The 27920-nt window shown below is 41.1% G+C and overlaps 1 long non-coding RNA gene across 1 annotated transcript; it reads right to left on the reverse strand.

Annotated features, from left to right (window-relative positions):
* Nucleotides 1-59: 59 nt before the first annotated feature.
* LOC140504767 (uncharacterized) lies at nucleotides 60-27911 on the reverse strand. The gene is made up of 3 exons (XR_011967235.1): nucleotides 27796-27911; nucleotides 5508-5599; nucleotides 60-5326 (listed from the first exon to the last, which is right to left on the reverse strand). It is a non-coding gene; the product is annotated as an uncharacterized lncRNA (long non-coding RNA).
* Nucleotides 27912-27920: the final 9 nt, after the last annotated feature.

Consider the following 27920-nt stretch of genomic DNA (forward strand, 5'->3'; position numbering starts at 1 on the left):
GATGTTGTACTCAGTGACAAGACTAAGAACATTTTTAGAAGATAAGTTCTTGGCTCTGCTCCTGGACGCTTCTGGACTCTGAGGCTTGCTTTGTTTCATCTTTCCTTTAGTTGCTAATGAAGTCTTTTTGAGAAACTCTACTCTCTGTCCCAAGTGATGATGGGGAAGAAAGGAGTCTTGGCTGTGCTAAGACAGATGTGGCTAAATCTGACTCTTCAGAAGTCAGATGTGATTAGTGGCAGAAGGAGAGAGAGGAGAGAGAGAGAGAGACAAGAGGAGGGTGCTCCTCATCGACTCAAACCATGGCTTTTGTTAGACTATGATGGGGACTGAAGGTCTATCCAAGCATAGGGGATGGGTCCTTGTCTCACTGGGAGAGGGAAGGTGCTGTTTTATGCTCGTGGACCCAGCACATGTATATATCTGATCCAAGTCAAACCAGCCTGGGCTGAAAGAATCACTCAGAGATTGCTAGAATTCCCTGCACATCCCTGTCTTGGAACCTGGGATACCTACAACAGAAGTGACCTTGAGGCAGTTGTCCCAGTCCAGCTCAATTCAACAGGCATTTATGAAATGCCCACACTGTGCCGGGCACTGTACTAGGAACTGGGGAGACAAAGACAAATGAAACAGTCCCTACCTCAAAGAGTTTATATTCTACTGGAAAGGGAGATAGAATAGAACATTTAAACAGATGAATATGATAGACATTGAGGACTTAGAACTAGAAGTGACCTAAGAGAGGTTCCTAACTCTTCACCTTTACAGATGAAGAAACTAAGGTACAAAGAAATGATCAAGGACATTATTATTATTCATGTTATATTATACTTTTATTATTATTATGAAATCATCTTAACCAAGATCATAATACATGTTTGGTGTACTTTGCAGGACAACACTAAACCTCCGCCCCAATCCACCGCCAAGAAAACCCCCAAAAGCTTTAGTGATTATCTAGTCCAATTCCTTCTTTGACAAACAAGGATTCACATAATTTAATGTGAGGAGTTAGAGAAACACTAACAATTAGGGGAATCTAAAAGTTTTCTTGTAGAAAATTATACTTGAGTTGAGCCTTGAAGGATGCTATGAATGCTAAGAGAAGGAGAATATTCCACTATGGGTCAGTTCTTTCCATGTACCACCTATGGTGAAACTTTGAAAGGGGTACATATCTTTCCTGGTGTTGAACTATTGGAAACTCTTAGACTGGGGGAGTATGCGGGAGGTCATCTGGACCATCCTCCTGCCTCCAGGCAGGATTTGAGATCCCATTCTTCAAAGACAACAATCTCTCCAAACATCTTGAATAGAACTTCTAGTTTCAGGGAAAGAGAGAAGTTGTGTAATTCAAATTTAGGTGGGTGGAATGAGTTGGGAGAGAAGTAGCCTTAAACTTGCAGCCAAGGCCTGATATTTTGTTCAAGGTCAATAAAACTATGAGAGTTTACAGAACTCTATGGTTCTGGAAAAGGAATCAATCTCTATTTATTCACCTTGGAAAGACTCTACTCTGTGGTCCAGAGAGACATTGAACTTAAAAGTAGCTACTTAAATCACTAAGTCCCCCCTCTGGCTAAAGAGTTTACTCTGATGCCAAATCATCTATGTATTTTTCTCAGCTAAATACATATATCTATATCTCTATATCTCTATATACCTATATCTTGAAGATGTTTCTCACAGATTGATAGGTGTTAATGTCCCCACTCCCCAATCCCCACCCTCTGCTGGAAGTAGAGACATATTTTTGGACGGGGAAAAAAACAACAGATTCTACTGAATTATTCCTAAACTTCCCACTAAAATATGTTTTATTTAGAGTAGCAAAGAAAAAAAATCCTTCAAGTTCCTAATGGAGTAATTTCCTTTAGAGCATTTGGACAGAATGGTGAAGGTTGATGGCTGATCAGTCAAGGGGGGACGGTACTTGTGTCTCAGGCCTTACTGGGAGCAGTAGGGTGGGGACAGGAGGTGGCAATATTTCAGACTCCTCCCCATTTCCTCCTACTCTCCTCCTTTCTCACTATATTAGCTCTTGTCACTGGGCTTTTTGTTTAAGTAACATGACAGTGTCCTTTGAGGGTTGTTTTGTCTCAAGTGTTTGTGATGGCACCATGAAGCAAAGTAGCGAAAGTGAAAAGATTTCTCCATAATGGATAGCATTCTGCTCTTGGAGTGAGGAAGACCCAAGTTCAAATCCTGCCTTCAACACTTACCAGCCATGTGATATTGGTAAAGTGATGACCTCTCTAAAACTCAGTTTCTCTAACAATAAAACAAGGATTTGGATTTGACAGCCCCTGATTTCTCTTCTAGCTTTAAATATATGATTCTATAATCTTATGACAAGGCAAAATGTTCACCACATGACTTGGAAACGTCTCTCCCATTCTCATACAACCTTAATGGTGAAAGTGACTTGAGACTGTATCTAGTTGCAACATTTACCAGTATAGGAATCTCCTCTACTACTCAATCAGTTAAAAACGATATCAGTTTCCTCCCAACAGCCTTTCCCCTCACCACCTTCCTTATTTCTATTGAAGGCATCTCATTCCCAACAAGGGCTTATCCAATTTGTGCTTGGAGCCCTTTAGTGATGGGGAGCTCATTACTTATAAAGTAGCCCCTTAGGAAACCTGAATCTTTGCAACTTCCAGCTAGTTTTGTGCTCTGAGGTCAAGGAAGATGGGTCTTCCTCTTCTTCCATGTAACAGTCCTGCAGATCCTTGGAAGCAACTGACGTGTGCCTCTGTAAGGCTTCTTTCCCAGGCTAAACACTTAGAAATAGCATGGCTGCCTTCAGAGTGACTGATGCTTGGGTCTGAGAATGGACCTTTTGAAAGACCCTTCAAATTCAAAATTCTGTGATCCCTTCTTCCTCCCACAGTCTCCTCTTAACTAATTCTACCCATCCTTCAAGACTCAGCTCCTGTCCTCTCCTCTTCCTCCAAGAAGTCTTCCTTGATTACTCTAGTTCCCACTACTCAATCTCTTCATAGTGCCTACTATTCACATCAATCATTTGGTTCCACCTAGACTGTCCTCTGTTTGGATGCAAATATTCCATCTCTGCAACTAAATTTTGAGCTCTCTAAGGACAAGCAGGGGTAATTCTTTATTTGTTTTTTTCTCCCCTTTATGACTAATCTTAGAATACTGAACATATAGGTGCTCAGTACACATCCAGGGGTGGGGAAACTGTGGCCTTGAGGCCACTTATGGCCCTCTAGGTCCTCAAGTGTGGCCCTTTTACTGAATCCAAACTTCACAGAAAAAATCCCCTTAATAGAAGGATTAATTCTGCAAAACTTGGACTCAGTCAAAAGGCTGCACCCAAGGACCTGGAGAGCCACATGTGACCTGGAGGCCTCAGGTTCCTCATCCCTGCTTAGGCAAATCAAACATAGTGACTTAGGGGCATGTGGTAACTGGTGAGCACACATGTATCCAACTCATTCAACAAGCATGTATTAAGTGCCTACTGTGTGCTAGTAGTTTGAGTTCCAACAACAAAAACCAAATAGGTCCTGCCTTCTAGTAGATTAAATTTTACTGAGGGAAGACAATATGTGTATGAAAAATATAACATAAAATGTATGCAAACAAAGTGATTAAACTTATTGGCATAAAATTTAAATAACCAAGCTTGGCCCTAAGGAACAGATTTGAAAATATTCCTAATCTGGCTCTTTTACAGAAATGAGGTTCCAGGAGTGTGGAACACTGCATATAACAGCAAAATGTTGGGGATATGTTGATTAATTTTTCTGAGTTTTAAAACTTTCTTCCTATCATTTTTCTACTTATTTTAAGTAATAGTTCCCTGAGAGGGTAGAGGTCATGGTGAGGATGAAGAATATGTTTAGTAGAAATAAAGAGAATAAATAGAAGTGGAAGGATAGGAAGTTGTATTGAGAGGAATTCAGGAATCCCAAATAATGGAAGTGCCTTGGCTATGAGTGATGGTGAGATTTAGGTCATGATAATCCCTGTGGGTGACTGAGGTAGGGTTAAAATGTAGGTCCTGGAAATTGAGGAAGTGACTGAACTAGAAGGCCAAGGAATTTTTGGTGATATCAACAGGCATATTGAAATTCCTGACTATAATGACAGAGACTGGGCTAGAAAGAAAGACTGTGAGCAAGGGACTGAACTCCATGAGAAAGGTGAGTGATCTAGAGCCCAGTGAAGGCTAACTACAGCTGTGGTCTTGGTGATACAGAGGGATGGCATGAATTTCAAAGGAGGAAGGGCTACTGGGTGAGGATGGAAGGAGAGTATCAAGAAGGATGCCTTTTCCTCCATATGGTCCATTTTTTTAGGATATGAGAGAATAAAAAGTCTTGGAGAAGATGCTGTGATAAGCAGATAGAAGCAAGTAAGTTAGAAGAGGACTAGAGTCAAGGGAAGACTGTTAATGATGGAGCAGGAGCTCCAGGGCTCTCAATGGAAGGGGAAGACAGAGGAGGATAAGGATTGGGGGGGAATAGGGTTGAGGGGATGGAGCTGAGAGGAGGAGGAAAGGGAAATATCAAGGGAAGGAGTTCTCTGATTCTCATGGATTGGGGGAGCAGGAGACAGTAGACTTATAACATTAAGTGGGAAAGCATCCTTTCTTTGGAGCTACAACCTTCCACTATGACAGAGGGTGCATCAGTATGTTCTCTCCCCAACCCTAGAAAAGAAAGGATTGGACCATCAGGCTTCTGGGTCAGTAAGAAATTGGGAATTGGGTTTTCAACGGCTAGGTAAACTCAGGCTTGGCCTAATTCCCTTAGGTAATTCCAAAATGGATGGGAATGGCATGCCCAGAAGATGTTTTTCATGTGAAGCATTTATTTAACTTGTGTAAGTTTCTGTACTGTTGGTCTAGGACAGGGCCATTCTGGTGTGGAAGATGTTGTCTGACCATTCTGCAGGCTGACTTGCTGCTTCTTTTCTTTTTTTTACAATTGTTTTTATTTTTAATTTATGGAATAAAACAAGTATTCCCATGTCATAGTATAATAAAAAGATGGTTGCAAAAGATGAAACTATAAATCTGTTGTGTACAACTTGCTATGCCTTTTAAATATACAACAAAGATATCTGCTAAGTTTCTTTTTTTTCTCCTGCCTTCCCCAGTTTGGAGCTAACGCTTTTTTTCTCAGATAGAAGAATGAAGCGGGGATTGATGGGCAATGCCTCCATTTGCAGCAGTAGACTCTGGGCTGAGGATGGTTGCTTGTGAGTAGAGAGGAGAGTCAAGATATTGCAGGTTAACTTTCAAGTCCAAAGTTGAGAAACTCAAAGTTAGAGTCTTACCTTCTCAGTCCTAGGGATAGAGAAAGCAATAGATGCTAGGTTAGAAGCCTATATGTTAGTAGTGAGCCTCACTTTCCTAGGTCTCCAGTGGTTTAGGATAATGGGGGCTTTGAAGTCTTCTCATATGATGGTGGCAGATATGGAGGTAGATCAAGTTCTGCCTCCAAATGAAGCAGTCAATGAATACTTACATGGCACTCACAGGATAAGACAGGCATCGTTTCCTCAGACAATTCAGTGGTCCTGGCAAAGTTGATATTCCTTCCACATTTGGCAGGATGTTCTAGGAGAGCAGAAGCAGAAACCACAGTGTCAGGGGGTCCTCAACCTACTTGGAGGTTAGGATGTAAAGGAAGGTTGAACCGTTGTTTTGGGGCTCTGCCATGGACCTTTATCCCTTTTCATTCTATCCTGTCTTACTTGACGATCTTGTCCATCAGGTCCAATGTGCTCACTTATCATCTGTGTGCACATGATTTCTAGATCTATATATCCAGCCCTACCATGTCTTCTTACTTCTGGTACCATATCCCTAATTCCTTTTGGAACTTCTCAATCTAGATATCCATGGGCATCTCAAACTCAACATGTCCAAAAGAGAACTTCTCTTTCCTCTTTGGAACTTCCCTACTGTTGATAAAGGTACCATCATCCTCCTGGTTGCCGAGGTTCACAACCTGGGTGTCATCTGCACAGGTGTCCCAGTGGTATTCACTTCACATATCTAATCCATTTCTAAATCTTGTGTTTCTACCTTCACAATACTTCCCCTATGCATTCCTTTCCCTTCTTCATATCATCTTCCCCATATCTACCCTTCCTTTCTCTCTTATGTCTGCAACCTCTTACCTCCCCCTAGTGCAGGCCCTCATCACCTCCTGGATGGACTATCTCAATCACATTCTAACTGGTCTCCCTCCCTTAAGTCTTTCTGACGAAAGTCTTTCACTTCAATCCCTCCTCTGCTCAGGTAACAAAGTAATATTCCTAAAGTAGAATTCCAACCGTGCTACCTCCCTGCTCAATTAGCTCCATTTGTTCCCTGTGTCTCCAGGATCTAGTCTAAACACTTCTGTTTGACATTTAAAACTCTTTATGTAATCTGCCCCCTTTTTTAATCTTTCTAATTTTCTTATACTTTACTTCATTTTGGACACTTTATGATGCAGAAACAATGGCCTACTTACAATTTCTCAAACATGACATATCATCTCTCCCCTCTATGCCTGTGTACTGGCTGGGATGCATTCCCTCCTCACCTTTACCCCTTAATTTCCCTAACTTCATTCAAGACTCAGCTCAAACCCTACCTTTTCTCCAGGAGGTGCTTTCTGATCTCATCCCCCTAACCCCACACTCCAGCCTTCCTCTTTCAGACTATGTTCTGTTTGTTTTGTATGTAGCATATGTATGTATGTATATAGAGAGAGACAAAGACAGACAGGCAGACAGAGATAGAGACCACAGAGAGACAGACAGACTCACACACACACACACACACACACACACACACACACAGAGACAGAGACAGAAACAGAGTATTATCTACTTGTTAGCCACTTTCTCATTAGAATGTGCACTCCTTGAGGGCAGGCAATGTTTTTGTCTCTCTTTGCGTGGCTTTGTTTGATTTCTGGCAGAAAACAAAGGCTTAATAAGTGCTGTGGTGATGAAAGACAGACTAAGCTCTGGAATGGTGGGCCTCAGGCAAGGGAGACTCTGTGTCCATGTTGTGTTCCTCTGATAGAACATACTCTCCTAAGGGCAGAGATCATTTTGTTTTTGTCCTAGTGTCCCAAACACCTAGCACAATGCCTGGAGCAAAGTTGGCATTTCATAAAGTATTTATTCAACAGAACTGAATTGAATTGGTTGAATAGGATAGTGTTTGATAGCAATATAAATACAAAATCCTAGAACAGCAAGTTGGGAACAGGTGATGATTTTTTAGCTGACTCAGAAAGACAGCCCCTGACATGCTTTAGAGCAGGGCTGCTTGAACTTTTTTCACTCAAAACCCCTCTTAGCTTTGACATTGTTCATTGGTGTCACATGGCTTGAGAACATGCATGGTGCCAAGTGTGCATGCTTTGTGTTCAGAACATGGGCAAGCACTGCCAGAAACACCTCGTATTCATTACACGTTTGATTTTTAATGAATTTTTGGTCATGCATATTCAGAAACCTTTTACTGTTGCCAAATTTTTCTTGACACCATATGGGGTGTCAACCCACAGTTTAAGAAGTGCTACCTTAGAGGGGAGAGGAAGTTATTTTCACTGACATATACACACCAACAAATAAAACCATAGGCTCTTAAAATTACTTAAAATAGTGAAGGTACTGAGGAAGTACTCTCAAACCCCGACTTGCAATGGTGAGTTGAGTGCCCAGACATAACTACTACTTTTCTTCCAGCCTGTAGGCTAAATCCTGTAGGTTAGAGGGTGTCTTTCTTGTGAGTCCTCACCCGTATGCTATATCCATTAGTCAGCTTTTTGAAAGGGCTCCGTAAGAATAATTGGTATAATCATACCGCCAAAGTCAGTGACACACTGTCCTATATATAACAGAGCCCAGGGAGAGTGGGCTCAACCTTAGAAAGTGATGTGGCAAAGGAGTAACTCATAGCTTCTGATTGTTATATCCTTTTTTTCAGGGGGAACTCATGAAATTCCCATTAGCTATAGTATAGCTTCTTTGCTGGACTCCTTGTGTGAAATCTTCCTTTCCTCAACAAACCTAGTTTGTTTTCAGCTACCAATGTCACATACCATAACTCGCTGTTCTAGAGATGCTGGACACCAATGGGAAATCAAAAATTCTCTGAACCCTTGATAGTTTACAAAGTTTTCTTCTGGCCAAGAGGAAGGGAGAGTATGTGAGAGGACTGAAACTGAAGTCAAGGCCAGAACCTTCTCCTCACCTGCCCCCACCACACCTCCAGTGATTCCTTCTCAAGGACTTGACTGGAAGGCTTCCACCTTAAGCTGTACAAAATCCACAAGTTTGGGACTAAGTCCATCCAGCGACTTTTAAGGACATCTTTTCAATTTAGAACCAGAATTTTTCACATTTACTCTAAAGCTTTTGATTGATTAACTGATTCAATAGAAGTGTTTAGGTTTTATCCAAAGCTCATTCTGGGCATCTATGTGGCACAGTAGATAGAGTTCCAGGCCTGCAGTCAGGAAGAGATTCAACTCCATGAGTTCAAATCTGGCCTCAGAAACTTACATGCTGTGTGACTCTGGGCAAATCACTTAACCTCAGCCTGCCTCAGTTTCCTCCTCTGTAAAATGATAATAATAACACCTAACTCCAGGGTAGTTGTGAAGACAGAAGATGTTATTTGTAAAGTGTTTCACCAATCTTAAAGTACCCTATAATGTTATTGTTACTACTATTATTCATCATCATTATTATCTGTCTTTTCTAAAATGTGGTACCTAGAACTGTCCATGATTTCTCCAGGAGACAGGATATTGAGACTTTTGCCTCCTTCTCTCTGAGCACCGTGTTTCAATGTTGCCTGAGAAGAGGATACCACATCACACTGCACACTCCCATTGAGCTTGTAGTCCACTCAAATCTCAGGTCTCGTTCAGATGAATTGTTGGTTAACCGCAGTCTCTCCCATTCGGTATTTGTGGAATTGAAATTGTTTTTCTGTACCTAAGTGAAGGGCTTTACATTTTCCCCCACCAAGTTTTATCTTATTAGATTTGGCTCATTTTTCTAGCCTGTCAAAATTCTTTTTTGAATCTTGATTCTGGGTTAGCTATTGCTTCCAGTTTCGCACCATCAGTTTGACATGTGCTCTTTCTATGGCTTTATCCAAATCATGGATTAAAAAAAAGTTAAATGGTGACACAGAACCACAGAGAGATCCCTGGGACTTTCTGTTGGAGACCTCCCTCCAGGCTGGCTCATTAATGACTGCTTGCTGAGATTGGTTGGTCATCCAACCAGATCCAAATCCATCTTACTCATCTGCCAGACAGCTCTCCATTTTATTAAAAAGGATATCTCGAGAGAGTTTGTCAAATGCTTTTATGAAATCTGAGTATGCTATGTCTATGGTGTTCCCTGATCTTTCAGTTCTGTTAACTTGTGAAAAAAAGAAAATGAAGTTAGTCTGGCATGACCTGTTCTTGATGAAGCCATTCAGGATTTCAATGATCATTACTTCCTTCTCTTAATAAAAATAATGGCTAATAGCTCTCATTTATAGAGCGCTTCTCACACCAAGAATAGGGGGTAAGTGCTATCATTATCCCATTTTACAGATGAGGAATCTGAGACAGACAGAAGTTGAACTACTGTGCCCAGAGTCACACAACTGGCAAGTGTCTGAGGCTAGATTTGAATTAAAGTCTTCCTGACTCCAGGTCCAGCATTCTATCCACTTTCCATTATAAATGCTTATAGACTATTCTTTTACTCATTCATTTATTCAACAAGAATTTATTGTCTACTGTATTTACTTTCTCAGTGGATGAAAGAAGGGGTTGTGAAAGGGACAGAATTCAGAATGGAAAATAAAATTGAATTTTTAAAGTTTTAAAGTTTTTAATGTGCACCAGGGGTAGCTAGGTGGTACAGTGGGTAGAGTGCCAGGCCTGAAGTCAGGAAGACCTGGGTTTAAATCCAGCCTCTGACATTTACTAGCTGTACAACTCTGGGGCAAGTCACTTTAACCCTGTTTGCCTCAGTTTCCTCATCTGTCAAATGAGCTGGAGAAGGAAATGTCACACCACTCCAGTATCTTTGCCAAGAAAACCCCAAATGCAGTCACACAGTCAGACATAACTGAAAAATGACTCAACAACAACTGTGTGCAAGGTGGGGGATAAAATGATTAAAAACAAAAAATAGGACCAGTCCTCAAAAAGCTTACTAGAAGAACTTATAGTCTTGCATTATAGAATTTTGGAATAGAAGTCAAATTGTCTTGTAGTTTGCAGCTTCCTTCTCCTCTTCTTCTTCCTCCTCCTCCTCCTTCTCTTGAAAGAAATGAGGACAGTATTTGCCTTCTAAGTTCTATGCTCTTTCCACCAAACCACATTGCCTCTCTGGGATGATATAGAAGAAGGCTGAAGGATGTAAGAAAGACTATCTAAGTCTCAAAGCAGGGAGGAAGGAGATAGCAGCACCAAGTTCTAAGTGATCCCTAGGCCACAGAGGGCCAGACCTGGGTGCTGGAGATGCTTTGTTCTGCCAACAGAAAGGAACAGCATTAGAATAAAAATGTAGTTTCCATAAGCCTTTCCCCATAATTCCAGATACCTTAAAATTGAAATGACTTTGAATAGTGAAAGGGCTCTGGTTTCAAAGCATGATGGGGGATAATCATCTCCCTCTGAGGTCTTGTCTCTCCTGCTGCAGTCAAGAGTTAAGGTAAGTAATTATCAGGATAATTCAGTCCTCTTCTCCCTTTGCCCCCCTGCCAAGGGTAACTGAGAGGATACGGGTGGGGCTGCCTTTATCTTTATAACCACCCTGGCAGGTTGTCAGAGGCCAGCGCTTTCCCCTGTGTGTCTCCTTAAAGTTTCTCATGTCTGCCTTGATTGGGTTCTGCCTCCCCCTTATATTACAAACTGTTAAGGAAGGCCAAGTCCTTTCATTTCATTTCCATCCTCCATCTTCTCTTCATCTTCTCACCTAACAGATGGGTAAGGGCCCTGAGGCTTGGGGAGGGCACCTTTCTCCCACAGTCCCTCTAGTGGCCAGTTTAGTCTCTATGGGCCTGAGGCTGGGAGACTCCATCACCCTAGGTCCAGGATTCTTAACCATGTGTGCTATGGACCCTTTTGGCAGTGTAGTGAAGCCTGTCTAGTGAAATCCTTCCCAGAATAATATTTTTAAATTTCCCTAAGATTAAATGTGTAGGTTTACAGAGGAAAGAAAATGTTGGTGAAAAACAAAAATTTAATTTTTTGCCATCTAAGTTCATGTATTCCCTGAAATCTATCCAAAAACCCCTTAAAGGGGGTCTGTGGACCCTAGGATGAGAACCCCTTTCCTAGAATTATAGGCCAGGTACCTGCAAAAGTACCCCCTCTTTTCCCCCTTCCCCAAACTCCAAGAAAAGAAAGACTTCTCCCTTTGACTTCTCAAGACATTTCTCTCTAGGGCTATCGCTTTCCTCCCCTCTCCCTCATCACCTTGAAGCTCTCGTTCTTGGGAGTTCTTTCTTTTTCTTTCCTCTGCTAGCTTTTTCTAATCCTTTTTTTGTCTAAAATACCACTGCCCTCCTTGTTGTGGATGGTTCTGCTACAACTGAGGTTAAAATTGTTTACTGTTTGTGGTTGTTTATTCTTTTTACTGTCTTTGAAACAAATAAATTTGAGGTGGGCGTGGAAAGGAAAAGGAGTCTGTACCAATGATTTCACTGGGGGCAGAGAATCCCCAGTGTGAAAATCCTCTCCATTCAATTGGATTAGCAACTGTTGTGCAATTTAGAACTCTATGGCATGGTTTATAATTACATTGTGTGTGTTCTTGTTGCCGAAGAAGACCATGCCATCAGAGAAATGATGACATGGCTTGCACTTGACTTTGTTTTGAGGGAGGGAGGGCTGTGCAGGTCACCAGCCTCACTTCTCCTCCAGAGCCATTTGAATCCAGTGACCAGATATTCATCAGGATGACTGGAGATGACCCAGGATGAGGCAACTGGGGTTAAGTGACCTGCCTGAGGTCAAACAGCTAGTGAATGTCAAGTGTCTGAGTTGAGATTTGAACTCAGATCCTCCTGACTCCTGCACTGGTGCTCTATCTACTGCACCACTTAGCTGCCCTATATATTTACATTGAGGTCAATAGGAAGATAAGTGACTTACCGAGGATACCAGAACTATCGTGTCAGAGATGGAATTTGAAAATAGGTCTTCCTGACTCTGAGCATGGCTCTTTATATAATATAGATAGAGGTCTAGATGCAGCCTTTTGACTGAGTCCAAGTTTTATGGAACAAACCCTTTTATAAAGGGGATTTGTCCTGTGAAGTTTGGATTCATTCAAAGGGATGTACTTGAGGACCTGGAGGGCCACATGTGGCCTTGAGGCTGCAGGTTCCCCACTCCTGCTTGACTATTCTGTATCACCTCTAATAACATTAAAAACAACTGACATGATGTAGTGCTTTAAGGGGACTCCACAACTTGGTAGGGTATGAAAGGTTGTCATGTGGGTGTAGGATGAGACTTTCTCTGCTTGGCCTCAGAGTGAAGATCTAAGACTATTTAATTCTAGTGTCTTCTAGTTATAGGGTTATAGGGTTGCTGGTTTCTCCTCAATGGAAGGAAAACTTTCCTCCATAATTAGAGCTATCCAACAGTGGAATAGGAGGTCTAAATGGTTTGGAAGAGACTGCTTCTCACTACTTGGAATGTGGTTGCCTTGTTAGAGACATGAGAAGTTTCATTCTTCAGTTTGACCCAAAGGAACTCAATTATTCCAGGCTTTGCCCAGCCCCTTTATGGAAAGAGGTATGTACATGTGATGCGGGAATGGGGGGTGGGATGAAGCATGTTCATTATGTTTGATCTGCCTTAGAGAAGGTGGTCTCTATCCAGACATAATACCTGACCAACTTAGGATATGCAGATGTTCCAGCAGTTAGGGGCTTTATTCTAAAGTAGACAAAGGGAGTTGGATGTTCCAGTCCGGGTTGAGCAAGCCCTAGCCACCTCTGAGTTCTCCAGGCAGAGTAGGTCAGCTATGACTAAGGGAAAGGGTTGATAGAATTCCTAAGGTGTCAAAGGCTATCCCTATCCATCAGTCACTCTAGCTATCTCTCTTTCCACTGTCACTTCCTCCCTTTCTTGGGGACCTGATCCAACTTGCCTTTATCATTAGGGAAGAGGCTTGCTCCCTCTCTTGGATTAAGGTATTTTCTCTGGCTATCTTCCATTTTTTTTTGTTTTTCTCTTTATTAAAAGGGAGCATCCCATGAGTAACTACTTAAAGAGGCCTATTCATTGAATGGGTGTATCTCACTCAAAGAGAGAATTTGATAAGACCTTAGCCTAAAATGGCCAGGGTCTCCCATTGCATCTTGGACCATCTCCAGTTGTCCTGATGAATATCAAGCCACTGGACCCAGAGATTGTGGAGGAGAAAATGAGGTTGGTGACTTGCACGGCCCTCCCTTACTCAAGTCAAAGTCAGCTGCAAGTCAGGTCACCATCTTGATGTCATGGTCCTCTTTGAGAATTAAGGACCAACTAAGGACCCACACAACCTTCCATGCCTGGAATACTCTCCCTCCTCTGCTCTACCTATTGAGCTCTCTGGCTTCTTTTAAGTTCCAACCACAATCCCACTTTTTACAGGAAGCCTTCCCCAACCCCTCTTAATTCTACTGCCTTCAGTCTATAAATTATAAATATAGATTGATTTGTATATATTAGTATGCTGTCCCTTCATTGGATTGCACACTGCTTCAGGGCATAGACTATCTCTTGCCTTCTATTGTATCCTCCAACACTTAATACAGTGCCTGATATGTAGTAGACACTTAATAAATGTTTATTGAATGAATGATTGATTGATTAAAACACACTCTCTGGTTTATACTCTGCCTTTTGCTCCATTTTCATAACCAAGGAAGGGGAGAAGGGGAAATCCGAGTTCGTATGAAGTTGCTTCTAGACTCATATTTAGATAAAACAGGATAATTTCTATCTCAAATAACATATTCTCCATTCAGGCAGGAGAAAACCAGATGTTGTGTTCATTCAACAGTGAACATCTGTCTTCAGTATCAGTGAAAATGACAGTTGTGAGGCTTACACAACCTTGTCTTTCCAGGGGAAGCAGAGAACTCTAGGGGAGGATGCATTAAGTGGGGGTGTCTGTGACAAGCCATGGCTCTAAAGGATTTAATTCAAGTTAACATTTATTAAGTAGCCTACTATGAACAGATCTTTGTGCTAAGCACTGGGTGGAGGGGAGGAAGGATGGAAAGCTTAAATAAGACACAGTTCCTGGGTTTGTGGCCCCTTTACAATCTGGTAGAAAGAGTGAGACATATGCACCACTATGTTACTAAATACATCATTATAAGAGCAATTAGAGAGTGTAAATAAAGTTGTTTGTCAAGCCCAAGGGAGTGGGAGTGAGCAAAGTCTTTCTTGACAGGGAACATTAGGAAAGACTTTTTGGAGGAGCTGGCATTTAAGTTGGACTTTAGAGCAAAGGTGTCAAGCATGAGTTTTCCCACCCTAATATTGCATCCAGAACACTCCTCAGTGCAGTTCAAAGCAGATTAAAACACAACTGGGAAATGTAACTAAGAAAAAGAAACTAAAATACAATAGAACACAGATAATGTTGAAATATGATTTTCTAAGTCAACCTGCTGCCTATAGGGATCCTTATGTATGGTTTAGTGGCCCGATTTCTATTTGAGTTTGACCCTACTGCTTTAGAGGAATTCTCTTACTGAGATTCAATCGGTCAATGAACATTTATCAAGTGCCTACGATGTGCCACTTACTGAACTAAGTCCTAAGGATACAAATACAAAAAACAAGGACAGTCCTTACCTGAAAGGAGTTTATGATCTAATAGGGGAGAGAGAATACAATAAAAACCTGAAAAAGGGGCAGGTGGTAGAGGTGAGGGTGGGAGATAGGAGAATTAGATTGGAGAGTATAGGATGAGGATGAGATTTCCCATTGGTGAGGTTCCTGGAGGCATGAGGAAGAAGTCCAAAAAATTCTAAAGGATTTCAGCTAAGTGACAAGTGAAGATAGCATCACATAACAGATGAAATGTTAGATTTGGAGCGAAAAAATATGGGTTCAAGTCCTTCCTCTGACAAATAGTAATTATATGATGCATGCATCAGGCAGTCATACAACTACTATGCATTTTAGTCAGCCATCTCAGGCTAATTTACTAAGTTGTGATATTGTTGGATGGAATTCTAAGTCCAGTGGAAGCAAAGATGCTTTTATTGTGTAGTCCCAGTGAATAGAGTGCTGTACTTTGGTCAGGAAAATTCAGGTTCAAATCCTACCTCAGACACTTACTAGCAAGTCACTTTCTCAGCCTCAGTTTCCTCATTTGTAAAATGGGGGTAATAATGGTACTTACTTTACAGTTCTGAGGATCACATGAAATACTATATGTTAAGGGCTAAATAAAATTCAGCTATTGCTATTATTATAACACAGAGGTAGGGACTGGATCTATGGTTTCACTGACACTAGAAAATGTCAGAAAGTGATATATTGTTTAAACATTGATAAATGTTTAATAACCAGCTCTTTTTTTAAATAAAAAATGTGAGCAGGACGCACTTTAAAGTTTAATTCTATTATTAACATTTTCTTCATCACTTTATTGTCTAGTCAGTCAACAAAATAATGTCAAGGCCTGATTTGTATCTTAATTTTCAAGGTGTAAGTGCCCACACTGAAAATTTAACAATCTACTCTTAAGACCTGGTTGGAGCTGACTATCGCATATCCCTGCTCCCAGGTGAGAAAACTCCTTCTTGCAGTCCAAGTTGACTCTATATCTGCAACTTACAGTTTTAGAGAGTTACCTAGAAAACAGAGAGGTGAGATAACTAGCCCAGTGTCACATGGTCAGTATATATCAGAATTTTGATTGAAACTTAGATCTTCTTGATTTTGAAACCAGGCCCCATATCCACACAGATACAATAATTCTCTACAATGAAACAACAGAAGGAATTCAATAGGCAAATGATGAGATTTTTAGATATTAGGAAAAGTATGAGCAAAGGCATTGAGGTGGGAAGACATAGGGCATGTCTGGGATATGAGAAGGAATCTAGTTTGGCTAAAGAATAGCCGTGGATCAGATAAAGTTAAGTAAAATAAATAGTCTATGCCCTGAAGTAGTGTACAATCCAATGAAGGGATAACATACAAACAAATATATATATAAATCAATCTATATAATTTATAGACTGAAGGCAGTAGAATTAAGAGGGGTTGGGGATAAGATAAAGTTAAAAAACTAAGGAAGCATAAGATTACAGAGACTCTTGAATACCAGGCTAAAGAGCATCAACTGTTCAGGAAAGATTCTTAACCAGGAGTTCACGAATTTGTCTTAAAAAATATTTTGACAACTGTATTTCAATGCATTTGATTTCTTTTGTAATATTATGCATTTCATTTTATACATTTTAAGATATGATTCTGAGAATGGGTCCTTAGGCTGTACTATATTGCCAAAGGCGTCTATGACCAAAAATTTTAAGAATCTCTGCTCTGTAGGTAATAGGGAACAACCAAAGGTTTTGAACAGATGGAGGATATGAACAGATGTCTGCATAAGTAAAGATTAATCTAGCTGAGGAATGGAGAAGATTGAAGAAGGAAGGGAACAGAGGTAGAAAGAAGCAATGTTAATCATCCAAGTGGGTGGTAAGGAGAGCAGGTAGAATAGTGAAGAGGAAATGAATGTAACACACAAGATGGAAGATTAGATACTTTATCTCATCCTCATGATCTCTCAAACCTCCCCAAAATAAGAATTATGTGCAAAAGAGAAAGCAATGTCACTTGTCTCCAAGGTCTGACACCCAGAACCCCAATTTAAAGAACCAAGAGCACAGAAGTTTCACTTAATTCTCCTCTCTGCCAGCCACCGTGCTCTAATAGGGCTACACAAATCAACCCACTGGCTTGCAGTAAAAACTCAGCTCTCCCACCCCATCTCCCTCTTCTTTGGAAAACCAATGGAGAAGCTTACTCTGGGTAGTCTTGCAGTGTAGAAGTTCTCTGTGCTACGATTCCCTTCCTGAGGAATCCTCCCTATACCTGAGGAATAGAATACACTGGGGAAGAATGTTAGTGTGTATGTGGATATAGGAAGCCAGAAACATAGGGGGCTGGCATCTGACTGAGGCCAGTTCTGTCCACCTCAGGAGTCCCTTGGGGCAGTGAAGTTGCCCACCACACAGTTCCAGTCAGACCATAGAGGGGATTGCAATTGAAAGGATGATGGAGAGGCAAGCAACTAGCAACTAGCAAGTTTCAGAACAAACAGTATAACAACCCTTATGAGATAGGTGCTATCAGAACCCCTACTTTACAGATGAGGAAATGGAGGCTAAGAGAAGTTAAATGACATATCCAGGGTCACACACCCAGTATGTATCTGAGACAGGATTCAAATTCAGCTCTATATCTTGGTGAAGCCTGCTGCATCTTCATAAGAAAAGCCTATGTACTTCCTTCTTGGGATTTTGGGTCAGAGTTTTGGGCCCTTTTTAAGACATCAGGATAGGTGGGGCTGCCATACCATATGATACCTAATGGGGTGTTTTTAAAGTGTTTTTTTCTTCAGTATTTTTTGGCTCTCCTTTAGCAAGCATTTGACTCATTTTTCGTGATTTTCTTGCATCACTCTCATTTCTCTTCCCAATTTTTGCTCTACTTCTCTTACTTGATTTTCAAAATCCTTTTTGAGCTCTTCCATGGCCTGAGACCAATTCATATTTTTCTTGGAGGCTTTGGATGGAGGAGCTTTGACTTTGTTTTCTTCTGTTTGCATGCTTTGGTCTTCCTTGTCACCAAAGTAAGATTCTATAATCTGATTCTTTTTCCAGTTTTTGCTCATTTCCCCAGCCACTTACTTGACTTTTGAGCTCTTTGTCAAGGTAGTTCTCTGCTTCCAGAAGGGATGGAGGGTATACTGTCATCTTCCTGATCCCTCCACAATCTGTGGGTCTAGAACTCCAGAAACAGTGGCTGTAGCTGCCCCTGCTGCTGCTGTGGCTGCCGAGGGTTCCTCCACCTCCTCCTCCCTCTGCTGCCCTGGAGTTGGGGCCAGACCACTCCACTCTTCTGTACTGGTCCCACAGACTTTTTCCATTGAACTTCCAATTTGTCCTCAGTGTTTTGGGGTCATGAAGTCTGGAAACCATCACAGATGTGAGAGATTCAGTTCCCCCAAGGTCTGCTCAGGTCCCCTCTGTGTACTCCCAGCCTGCTCCCAGAGTGATGTGATAGATATTTCTTGGCTACCTTCCAGGCTGTCTTGCACTGGAGATTTGCTTCACCCTGTTATCCTATGCATTCTTCAACTCCAGAATTTGTTTAGAGCCAATTTGTACAAGTATTTGTCTGGGCTTGGTGGGAGTGCTCTAGAAAGTCCTACTGTTATTCTGCCATCTTGGCTCTGCCCCCCTTGACTCACTTCTTAAAGAGGCCTATTCACTGAATGGATGTTACCTCACTCAAAGTGGAAAGGCCTTAGATTAAAAGGGCCAAGGTTTCCAATGTGGTCCTGATGAATATCTGGCCAGTGCACCCAGATGGTTCTGGAGGAGAAAGTGAGGCTGGTGACCTTGCACAACCCTCCCTCCCTCAAATCAAAGTCAACTTTAAGTCATGTCATCATCTCCCTGGTGTCCTAGTCCTCTTTAAGAAGGAAGGGCAAACAGAACAAACAACACTGTAATTGTGACATAGGTTCCCCTGACTTCCTGGTTTTCCCATAGACCTTTCTCAGCACCATGCTTCTGACTGCAAAGTCAGATTTTGGTAAATGACTCCTCATGCCGACTCCTGTGGGGCCTGACGCCTTGACCCCTCATCATCCCAGGGCTGAGATCCTGGATATTCACTGGTAAATTTGTCCACTAGGAGATTTCAACAGGTTCCAGCTGCAGAACTCACTGTGCCAGCTACATTCCTAGCCTGTAGGATTCTCACACCTCCCACTTCCCTGCCCCTTAGCCAGGATTTATAGAATCATAGAATTTTAGAATTAGAAGGGGCCCTAGTAGGGATTTAGTCCAAACCTGAAAAGGAATTCCTAGCATACCACACCTACTGAGTGGCCAAGTGACTTCTGCTTGGAGACCTCCAATGACACTTGGCTCTTCCCTTCATGTCTTCAGCAAACCTCTGACATCCTACAGCTGATATCTGATTGCATTATATCTGGTTCTTTCTTGCCTTTAAGGCCTAATTCATGTACTATCATTTCTTTTTGGAAGCTTCTTACAATAGACCACAGTAAGCCCCAAGTCTTCCAGGCTAGTTTTTCCTTAAAAGGTATTTAAATCATATATTGAAACTTAATTGAGTAAGGGGATTGAAAACTTGCTCTAAGTACAAAAGTCAGGGTAAGAGTAAAGATTACCTAGACATCTAGGGGATGAAATGGGTAGAGGATTGGGCTTAGAGTCAGGAAAACTTGAATTCAAATCCAGTCTCAGAAACTTACTGCACGACTTTGGGCAAGTCACTTAACCTCTGCTTGCCTTAGTTTTTTCATTTGTAAAGCAGGGATAATTATAACATCTACCCTTCTAGGTGCTATTGTTTTCAGGATCAAATGAGGGAATATTTGTAAAGCACTTAGCAGAGTTCCTGATGCGTAGTAGGTGCTATATAAATGCTCACTATTATGAGTAGTCATCAGGCCCCTCCCTTGGGCTTCTGACCAAGGACAGTGATCAATGACCAATGCAGAGGCAGGGAAACTGTATCCAGCTGAATCAATGCTGTGCCCTTGCTGAATATCCTTTCCCTGATCTGAGCATCCTTCCCCTGTTATGGCTAAGTAAACTTGTTTGTGTTAACTGCCAGATGTACTGTCTCATTCCATTCAAATCTTGAACTGAGTTATCAGACTGACCCTCGTCAGGGTTGGCCTGTCATGGCTTGTCTCTAACTAGATTTCTTGTCTGCATATGGTCGAGGATTGTGCTCATTATCTAAGTGTTGAACAATAATAATAATAGTAACAGAGCTTGCATTTCTGTAATGCTTTTAGATTTGGGGTCTTGTTCCTCAAAAGAGCCCTAGAAGGAGGTAGTCTTTTATATTAGAATCCTAGCATTTGAGGTCCATTTCAGCTCCAGATTTAGGATTCCATGTGCTGTGGACAGCTAGGTGTGCCACTGGGCAGAGTGCTGTGCCTGAAGTCAGGAAGACCTGATTCCAAATCTTCAGACATTTACCAACTGTGTGGCAAGTCATTTGGCCTCTGTTTACCTCAGTTTCCTCATCTGTAAAATGATTATAATAATAACACCTACCTCCCCAGATGTTCATGAGTGTACATGAGGTAATATTTGTAAAGCGCTTTACAAGCCTTGAAGTACTATACAAATGCAAACTATTGGATTTATCTATTGATTCTAAATCTCTTGCCCCTCACTAATTGGCCTTCATTGTTCCTTCGACTCATTTTTGTATGGCTTGAATTCATGTCTTCTGACTCCATATCTGACACTTTATTCTACACCCACAGCTTCCTCAGGCTAGTGAGGAGCAAATACTCCATTCAACAATTTGTTAAATTCAATTAGATTCCATAAACACTCATTAAGGGTCTATTCTGGGCTAGGAAGGCACTGGCATTGTGTTGTTTATTGAGAATACAAAGACAAAACAAATTTTGCCCCTGCCCTCAAGGACTTTTATCCATTCACTGGATAAAAAGACTTTTCTTTTTTAAAAAAGGTCCACAGATAAATGGGATACAATTTAGAATATGTCACGTCCTTTGGCGGAGGACAAATACCATGATGTTAGAAAAAGGGAAGAGTGTTTCAAGCTTAGAGGCAACTCTGGAAGACTTCTCAGAGGCAGAGGCCTTGGAACTAGGCTTTGAAGGCTAGACAAGATCTGAACCCACAGGCGAGGTGCTGATTGACTGAATTTTATTCAAACATGTCATTTATCACCTTCTTGTGTGTCACTGCCGATAAAATATTTTCAGATACAAGGCAAGGTCTAGCTGTCTCCCTGGTAAGTTGATGCTGATCAAGAAGGTGCCTCAGAGCCTGGAAATATTCCCATTAAGTTCAATTTTTAACGTGGGAGAAAGAAAACTACCCTTTCTCCATAATTCCCTTTCCTCCCGAGTTGTAATTGCCTGAACGACAAGGCTGATACTTAAGAGCTCAATTCAATCAGAAATTCAAATTGGACAATCTAGTCTTTTATGCTCTACATATTTAATACATAAAAACAGGAGCTCTTGCCTGCATTTAAGTCAGGAAAATGGGCTGACATCAAATTATTTCTGATGCCTCTTAACTCCTGTCAAATGTATGCATTTATGTGTTATCATAATACACCTTTTTTTTCCCTTTTTTTCTCTCCTGGCTCTTGAACAACTTGCAGGATCATGAGCTGAGCAGGTTATCAGTGAATCAGAGACACATTGGAGTTCCTCAGGTCCTCTGATCCAGCCTTCCTAGAGTCCAGGTGGAGTAATCCCATGACCTCTAAACCATTCCTAATAATAAATGACAATCACATGCACTGGCCATCCTCAGCAGTATAAGCGTTCCCTCCTTTCTTTCATGATGGCACAGACTTTCCTAACATGTCACCCACTGGTCACATTAATACTGAGATTGAATGCTGGCTTAGCCTGTATGAACTATTGCTTGTCATCCTTTGTTCTTGAAGAGGACCAAAGTAATATCATTATTGCTAGAGTCAAGTTTCTAGTGTGTCCGACTATGACTGATCAGACCAATAGGAGCTTGGAATACTCTACCTACCACAGGTTGGGTACAAATAGTCCATGTGAACATTTGAGGTAGATTCTCTAAATTTGTATATCTTGCATTTCTTTTGAGCTATTTCCATTCTGCTTTGCTCATATTACTCTACCTGTTAAAGCCACTGCCATCCTTCCATCTGCTTAGGCTGGTAACCATAGGGTCATCAACATCTTACCCACATGCATATCTTACCCACTAACATCCCTCTAACACACCAGTTACCACTTCTATGTCTATAACATCTATCACATATGTCCCCTTCTTTCCACTCCCACAGCCATCCCCCTCAACCCCCTGTTCAGGTCCTCATTGTTTTTAACCTAGGCAACTGAAATGGCCTCCTGTTTGCTAGCCTTGCCTTACTTCAATGCTGCCTTCACAAAACTGTGAAAATCATTTCCCTAAAACACAGGTCTGGTTATGTGACTCCTTTATGCAATAATAACAACGGCAGCAATAGCTCAAAGTTGTATAGTGCTTTAAGGTCTATAAAGGGCTCATTCACCCTTTGATTCTCATGATAACTTTAGGAGGTAGGAGCTATGATTATCCTCCTTTTACAGATGAGGAAACTGAGGCTGAGTGAGAGTCGTTAAATGATTTGCCCAGGGTGACATAGCTAGTGTCTGAGGCAGATTTCAAGCTCAGGGCTTCCTGACTTTAAATTTTACATTCTATCTATTTTACCACTTAATCCAATGGCTCCCTATCCAAGGATATCATACTCCACCCCTTCCTAATTCTCCAATCTTCCTGTACATGACTCTCATCTGTGCACTGTATAGTTCAACCATATTGGACTACTTAACTAGTTCTTTACACGCAAACCTCCATTTCTCAACTCTGTGACTTTGTACTCATTGCTCCCCATATTTGAAATGCTATCCCTTCTTATTTCTTCCTGTTAGAACCCTCATTTTCCTTCAAAATTCAGCTCCAATGACACCTCCCCTAAAGTCTTTCTAAGGCTCCTCCATTGTTGGTGGCCCACCTCATTTTGTATTCATTTAGTATACACATATATTGTATGTGTGCTTGTTGTCTCCTCTTTAGAATGGAAGCTCCTTGAGGCCAGAGACTTTCGCTTTTGCACTCCTAGAACTTTACACAGTATCTGCACATAGTATGTGCTTAATAAATGCTTGTTGCTCTCTGCACACATTCCCTTTTCCATCATTTTATGATGATTTGTGGGAGAGTGAGTTCCTGTGTTTATGGATTGATTTTCTTTGTCATTTATTCTGCAATGCCATTTTATCAAATGTCTTTTACTTTGAAATAAATTGTCTTCTGGTTAGTTTAGTAAATGGGAAATTAGTGAGAGCTCTTAGGCTATGGCTTTGATAGTGACTGAAAGAGCACCTTCAACTTGGTGTAACTTAAAGGGGCCCCATGGCTTAGGGCATTCCAGGCTCCATAATAGTAACTATAATAATAGCCTACATTTTTCAAACCAGCCCATTGAGCCAGTTAGAACATTTGTCATTATTTCTACAGGTAGAAAAATTGAAGGGAAGGGAAAGAAATTGTGGTCACATGCTCTTGATTTCCAATAGGGTCAGCTTTGGGAATTTGGCTCGGAGTTGGGAGACTGGATTAAATGACCTCCAATGATCAATTCACTACTACCTGTGCCAGTCAGTGATCGGAACAAATGTAAATAATGAATCATTTTGTTCCAGTGTTAGAGTGGAGCAATGGTTCTCAGAACCCCTTTACACGCTTAGAAATAATTTAGGAACCCAAGGAGCTTTTGTTTTGGGCTATATATGTTGATATTTGCCATGTTAGAAATGAAAACTGAAAGATATTAATTCTTTTAAAAATAGCAATAGAACATGTTATGTTAACAATGTTAGCATAAACTATTTTTATGAAAAGTAACTATTTTCCAAATGAAAAAAATCAGTGTGAAAGATGGCATTGTTTTACATATTTTTACAAATCTCTTTAATTTCATGTTTAATAGAAGACAGCTGGATTCTCATATCCTCTTCTGCATTCAGTCTGTTGTGATATGCTATTTTGGTTGAAGTGTACAAAGAAAATCTGCCCTTACATAGATGTGAAAAGGGAGGAATATTTTAATAGTCAAATAAGGTATTGGTATTATTATGAAAATAGTTTTGATTTTGAAAACTTCCCTAAAAGGGTCTCAGGTACCACCAGGGGCCTGTGGACCATGCTTTAAGAATCACTGGACTAGAGAAGTCTCAATTTCTGGAAGATTTTCCAAATTTGATCCAATGTTCAAAACCTTGAAAAGAACATTTTCCCACCCCCCTCTGTCTCCTTCACTCTCTCTGTCATTCTTTCCTCTGTCTCTGTTTCTCTCTATTTCTCTCTGTCTCTCTCTTTATCTCTCTGTCTCTCTCTTTATCTCTCTGTCTCTCTGTCTCTCTCCCTGTCTCTCTGTCTCTCTCTGTCTCTCCCTCTCTCTGTTGATCCTGATGTGGATTATTCGTAGATCCCAGTCTTGCTCCCCTGGACCTCATATCTGGATATGAGTGAGGAAGCTGTCCTATTAGCCATCTGACTCATCCACAGTGATTCTAAATTGAAGAATGAGTCATCATTCCCCTGAGAGACTAAAATTGCTGTTTTAGCCACCAACTGTAACCAGCAAGAAGTGGGGCAGGGTGGTCTACTTCATAGAGGGTAGGCCTTAGATCAGGAAGTCTTGAGTTCAAGTCTTCCTCCTGACACATCCTGTCTAGGTGTAGTTTGTGATAATCCTGAATTACTCAGAGGATAGGATGAAACTTTTACAGTCGAGGTAGGCATCCTCATCAGATGAATACAAATTCTTCCCTCTGCTTCCCCTTCTCCCCACCCTCCCAAATCCATCAGCTCTGACTGCACAGCCATGATGACATTTGGGAGATGACCATTAAAAGCCTCCAGTATGGCATCCTCTTCAACCCCTCCCACCAGAACTCAGGTTCTGCTCATGGGTTCCTGAGCAGCATAGGTGATCTTTTGCTTTCTTTTTTCCCAGAATGAAGCCACCATGACACTTTTGGCCTGGCACTCCATTTTTCCACCTTTGCTTGAATAGGGGCTAACATGCCTCCATTCCTGTGTTCTCTTCCTCCAGTTGGTTAGCTCCTCTTTGAAATCTCCATCAATCATTCTTGCCTCTGGCTGGTTCACTTTCTAACTCTTACAACTGCTATCTCTTCTCTTCTCCTCTCTTCTCTTCTTTCTCTTCTCTCTCTCTCTCTCTCTCTCTCTCTCTCTCTCTCTCTCTCTCTCTCTCTCTCTCTCTCTTTCTCAATCCTCTCCTCTGTCTCTCTGTCTCTCTCTTCTCTCCTCTCCTCTGTCTCTCTGTCTGTCTCTCTGTCTCTCCCTCTCTTTTCCATTCAGGATGAGTCACTGCTGAGATGAATTGTCCAGTGATAAAGCTGAATCATTTGCAGGATACTCTTGAAGCAAAGTGCTGGCATGGTAGCCCTGCCTATCATATGTCTTACAGGAGCCACAACTTTAGGGCCCTGAATTTTGACAATGTGAAAGATAGAGAGAAAGAGACATCTGCAATGCTGAAAGCTGTAGCTATAGACAGGTTGTCATCAGCTGATGGTCCCTCCCTTGGGAAGACAATTAGCTTATAAGGACTAGAAACAGGCACATGCTGGTCTGTCAGATTTATCTGGCAGATTGCCTCTGCTTGATCAAAGGAGGTTAGAGGTGTGTGGAACACTCAGAACAGAGAAGCACCTCTTATGTGGTGAATCAGTCACCTTAGTATTTGGAAAGGAGACATACATAGAACATTTCAGCCTATATATTTCACAATAGGCTCAGTAGGGGAGTAGATGCTTCACTAGACTTAGATAATAGAAAAGAAAAGGGGCTTCACCAGGGGGGTAAATGAGCCTGTTTTAATGGCAACTTATGAAAAGAGCATACTGATCCTTTGATCAGGAAGTACTGGGGCGAGAGGGACTGTACAAAGACTCAGACAATTTGGGTATCTGGTTTGATTGAGTATGCAGAAAATTAATTTTTCTGCAATGATTTAATCTCTTTGTGGAAATTCCTCTCCATAGTCAGCACTTAACTCCGTGATGGGCCATTATAAGCGTTTATGGTGATGACAATGAGCATTTCAGCAGTGTAGAGTGGAGAAGAAGAGGGCTGCTATCATCCTGAAGTAAAGAACATGAAGGGTCAACCTGAGCTCTCCCACGAATGATCTTATGCATAGAGAAGGTCTTTGCGGCTCTGAATGCCATTGTTAGAACTCAGGCAGTGGGCATGAGCACTCCCAGAAGAGGGTGGAGTAAATGCTGTGAGGCCAGGAAGGAACTGGTAATGTACTCCCTGCAAAGTGGGGAGTGCAACCAGCTGCTGGGTCAGTTTGCCCTGTGAAGGTTCAGTTTCTCTATGATCTGTTGCCTAGGAAGCTGGACATCCCCACAATGTGTTCACTTACCAAATACTCCTTGAAATTTAATAGTAAGAATCCATTATAGTTCTAAGACTCACAGAGTGATTCTGAAGATCAAAGAATATATGTAAAACACTTTGTAGATGGACATTATAGTATCAGTCTTCAATCCAATTCAGGAAACATTCACAAAGGTGAGATGTAGAATGGGGTAATGGATAGAAGGCCAGTCCTGGAATCAGAAACACTTGTGTTCTAGCGCAGACTCTGACATATAAAAACTGTGAGATCTTGCTCAAGACACTCAATCTCTGAATGCCCCAGGCAATTCAGCAGAGCCATAAATTACCAACAAGTTACTGGCCTGCAACAATGAGAAAGATTCCTCATGGAGTATCACTCTCCTCTGAGATGAGTTCATAGGTTCAGAACAACAATTAAAAAAATATCCAGTACCACTCAAGGAACAGGGGATAACAAGAGAGAAACAAAACAGTCCTTGCCTACAGGAAGCCTACATATGTGTAGAAATCGGTTAAAACAAAATATCTATAATGTTTGAGAGGGAAAGCACTCTAAAAAAGAAGGATATGAAAAGATTTTTTGTGTACTCTGAAGGAAACTCAGGATTTTACAAGATGGAAGTGGGGAGGGAGTACACTCCAGACATGGGGGACTCCTTAGGCTCAGAAGTGGACGATCGAATATGAAATAGCTACTGGATAGAAGAGAGGGCACAGGAAAGGAAATAATACAAATATATCATAATGTGTTATGATTGTTATATTACATATTATGTTAACATTATTATATATTGTAACATTAAGTAATATACTAACATTATAATATATTAATATATTATATTAATGTAATTCTAATATATTATATTAACATTTTATAATATGTTTATTATGTACATAATATAAAATAGCTCTGGAAAGAGAATTAAGAGCCACACTATAGAGAACTTTAAATGCCAGGCTAAGGATTTCATATTTTGATATTTAAGTATAATTGGAATAATGTTAGTCCAACCAGCATCCTTTCCCAATAATTTGCTAATATGCCAATAATGATAACTGATATTTACAAAGCCCTTTACTATTTGCCCAGAGTTTTGCATACATTATCTTATTTCAGCCTCCTGACAGCCCTCTGAGGTAAATGCTAGTCTTATTTTAGAGATGAAATGAAACACAGAAAGCTTCATGGAACTTGCCATGAACATGGCTACCTAAGTAGAAAGGGTCAGAAATGGGAAATGATTCTCATTTGCCTCCTGACCCCAACTCTAGTGCTCTTTTAAGTACCTGTATCAGCAAGGATCCTGTATACACAGGAGGGCCTGCATACAGGCTTTTAAATCTGCTTTTCTAAAAAGAAGGCAACTTTTGAGGGAGTCAACAATGTACTTTAATGAAGCACATGTATCATTCACTTAGTTCAGGGGAAAAAGTCAGCACCCTGAACTTCAGAGAAAACACAAACAGAAATTACAAACAGAAAGACCAGCAGACAGGGCCTCCAACTGGCTGACCATAGATAATAAACACATCATTACCAGAGAGAGAAGCACTGGTATCTGGGTTTTCAAAGCTGAAGGGCTTCTTAAAACGGCTGCCCAGAGTCTCATCTGGCACAGGAAACTTCTTCCAAAATATAAATCCCAAAGCAAAACCTCACCTC

The sequence above is a fragment of the Notamacropus eugenii genome, chromosome 5 (genome assembly GCF_028372415.1).
Source record: "Notamacropus eugenii isolate mMacEug1 chromosome 5, mMacEug1.pri_v2, whole genome shotgun sequence".
Classification (NCBI taxonomy): domain Eukaryota; kingdom Metazoa; phylum Chordata; class Mammalia; order Diprotodontia; family Macropodidae; genus Notamacropus; species Notamacropus eugenii.